The 3,654-nt window shown below is 36.2% G+C and overlaps 1 long non-coding RNA gene across 1 annotated transcript; it reads left to right on the forward strand.

Annotated features, from left to right (window-relative positions):
- LOC135772757 (uncharacterized) lies at positions 1-1,879 on the forward strand. The gene is made up of 5 exons (XR_010543252.2): positions 1-576; positions 1,117-1,210; positions 1,309-1,442; positions 1,525-1,628; positions 1,739-1,879. It is a non-coding gene; the product is annotated as an uncharacterized lncRNA (long non-coding RNA).
- Positions 1,880-3,654: the final 1,775 nt, after the last annotated feature.

The following is a 3,654-nucleotide window of genomic DNA, read 5'->3' on the forward strand; positions in this document are numbered from 1 at the left end:
AAGAGCACCTATTATGGGATACACGTTTTTAAACATCCTTTTGTGTGTAAGTGTGCATTAGTACATGCTAACGATATTCAAAAAGTACATACCTCAAAGAAAACGATGACGCGAGTTATCGTCTCTAACGTTCGAGGACTACAAAAAACACTCGGATTGTAGGCAACAGTTTACTTCCTGGGATTAGTGACGTAGATAAGACCAACATTATCATAGTTCGGCCCTCTCTGCTTTGCTTGGGTACGCCCTCAAAGACGGGGGTGGGGAGCGCCGAGTCAGAAGAGAGCTAAAATGGCGGAGGTTGGGAGTCCCTGCTTTGACCCTGTTTGCAAACTCTTGTTTCATCGTTTAAGCGATTAAATCTCTCGAGTAGACGCTGTCTCTTTAGATGCAAGGGCAAAATATCACTTTATGGACTTACACAGAGGACATCATGTTTAATACGGTTCCGGAAAAATCCAGTCAGAAGTTGTTCACGGAGTTTTCACAATAACTGCTTCTCATGAACCGAAGCTGGATTTGCGCGACGTCTCCTCTTAAAAAATTGGATTACTGTGCACTTCTGGATCACAGGCTGTAAGTATTCACGTTTATTATTTGCCTTTTACTGTACATTACGTAACCGGTAACCGGAGATTAACATAATGTGCGTGTAGAGCTAAGCTTGCAAGCTAATTGTCTTGTTTTGTAATATTGTATTTCATAAACAACGTACCATATTTACACACGTGTATGTTGAATTATGCAGACTATCGTTTTTTTTATCGATGTTGGTTTAGCATGTTTACAAACTTGCTAAGTTGCTAAGCTAAATACAAATACAAATGCCAGCTAAACTGTTACCAGTAAAATTTGTTCTCATGATCAAACTCAAGAAACTCTAAGTACAGATGATTTGTTTAAAGTTATATGTATTTTACTGTTGTATTTACTTGAAGCTTTCTTAGATTTTGAAACGAAGTAAACACGTAATGTGTGTTGCTAATGTTGGGCCATGTAATATGTAATACATTTACGTTTTAATGAATAGTCTAACGATTTATAGTCATTGTACTCTATTGTTATAATATGTCTTTTTGACTGAATACATGTTTGTTTTATTTGTCTATATCTTAGATTCGCAGCTGTACACATCCTTCTACACTGTATGCAAACATGCAACATCATTACACACAGTACAAGGAGTCAGACTGGCATATGAGGAGCAAAGGTATGTAACACATATGATGTATTTAGCTAGTGAAACCACTACCAGTCTTAGATGTATAACTGATGATGACAAAGTTTTTTTTCTCTGCATAATAATAGGAACCCAGGTAATAGCATCGTTTCACAATGTTTCAATCACCATCATCAGTGGATGCCTTTGCTGTCCGTAGCCTGAGATTTCAGATTTGCAGCAAAAAAAATTTGATTTTCTCATTTATTGGAATGCTGTGCAGGTATTTAAGTATTTTAGTAACTGTGTTAAATAAAGTAGTATTTACTTTTACAATAAATTAATTGCTTGTTTATATTTTACAGGTATTTGTACCTTGCAGCCATCCATTACAATGTCACCAAGCCGTAACAAAAGCAGGAGAGGGAAAGTACAAGGCTATGTTCCCAAAACACACAAATGACATACCGTAAGCAGTAATGTTTTATTTCAAATACATTCATAATTAAAAACTTAATGTATGAAGCAGGGAAATAAATGATCAAAAAAAAAGATTTATTGACTGCAATATTTCTACAGTTATGTGGATGATGTGATCAGGCTTGTGTTTGATGAGGTATTTGAAGATAAGCTGAAGGAAACCCCGATTCCAATGGACCTGGCATCACAGTTTGAGAGACCTTCAAAGGAGGACGTGATTGCATGCCATCTTCAGTGCAGGGGTCATCGAAAGCCAAAATTGTGACCGATCTGATCAGGAAGCTCCAAGCGTATCTGGAGAACAACACACGACAGGATGATAACCTTATAGTGTCGTCTTAGATAGCATCAGCTGACAAGGCTTTGATATGCCATTTATCTGAATAGATAGCTGTAAGAAATGAATTGAACAATTTTTGAAACAAGAGCACAATATGGTTACTAAAGTATGTTTATTTGTATATTGTTTAACATTTAAATATATATTTGTAATAAATAAAAAAAACTTTTGACTGACTATTATATTTTCTTTAAAGTTACATCTTTTGTTCTTTTGGGTACTTTGTTACTATAATGATACTTTAGTGTTATTGGTTTAAAAATGTAATAAAACTTACTCTAGTCCTGCACCTCAAAGGCTTATAGTCGGTACAATAAATGTTCTGTGTGTAGGGATTTAGACAATTTGTGCAAAACCTGGATGATGAATCACGCAGGTAAGAGGCCCTGGAACATGTTGCATTCTCCTTAAAACCTAATAAGTAAAAACATAGCACTTATAAGTAAGCAGGCTTTCATAAAAAAGTTTACCATAGTAAAATAATGTAGAACATTCATTTCAATTAATACTTTCTTTGTGCTACATTTGGTGTTTCCATATAGTTTGCACAGTGATATAGTATGTAACAGTCTTTTATAATAAAGTTTACTATAGTAAAATAATGTTAATAAGTGAAATAGTTTTATAATCATTTCAAAAAATACTTTCTATGTGCTACATTTGGTGTTTCCATATAGTTTGCACAGTAATATAGTATGTAAGCAGGCTTTTATAATAAAGTTTACTATAGTAAAATAATGTTAATAAGTGAAATAGTTTTATAATCATTTCAAAAAATACTTTCTATGTGCTACATTTGGTGTTTCCATATAGTTTGCAAAGTAATGTAGTACGTTATAATTACCTTTTGGATGTCTTTGCAACACATTTTCGTCTTCGTTTAGCATTCTGGCAGAGCTAAGGACACCTAAAAAAGTTCAATCCAATCGCGTTCATTGACGGAGATCGTTTATATCGTAACGGCATTCTGAACTCTATGGATCGAGCTCGAAGTGGTAAGGCAGTACAGACACCATCGTTTATAGAGAAATATAGCGCTTTTTTACGTTGCCTGTGACTCTCAGTCAGAACCGGAAAACCCACGCGTAGTCAGGGGCGTAACCTTTCAAACACACGCTGAACGCAGTTGACCAATAACAGTTGAGTAGTCATCTGACCAATCCGAATACACTAGACATTTTGGGAGGCGGAGACAGGAACTAAATCCGAGCGTTTTCCAGACATGCAGAAATCGGTGAGTTATGTAAGCAATTTATAAGACTTACAGTGCATTAGTTCAAGTTTTAATAACATGTATGTACTATGGGATATTACAATAACGTGCTAACGTGCTAATTTATTAGCATAATTGGTGCTCTTTAAAGATGCTCTAAGTGAATTCACGCGTTTTAGGCCATAAACATTTTTTGTTTCATACAGCAAACATCTCCTCACTATCTGCTAGCTGACTGTCCCCTGAACACACTGTAAAAAAACTAGGTCTCTGTAGACAGCCCAGGCTCCACAAACAGCAACAAAAAAGTGGCACAGCCTACAACCACGAAACACCAGCCAATAAATGACAAGAAGGATTTGGGGGGTTAGTGTGTGTGAGGAAGCACGTAATGGAGAGGGAGGGGCCAGGGGGAGAGTGAGAGAGAGGGAGGAGGAGTTAGCTACGCTCCGTTTTGTTTGA

Source organism: Paramisgurnus dabryanus, chromosome 21, assembly GCF_030506205.2.
Source record: "Paramisgurnus dabryanus chromosome 21, PD_genome_1.1, whole genome shotgun sequence".
Lineage (NCBI taxonomy): Eukaryota > Metazoa > Chordata > Actinopteri > Cypriniformes > Cobitidae > Paramisgurnus > Paramisgurnus dabryanus.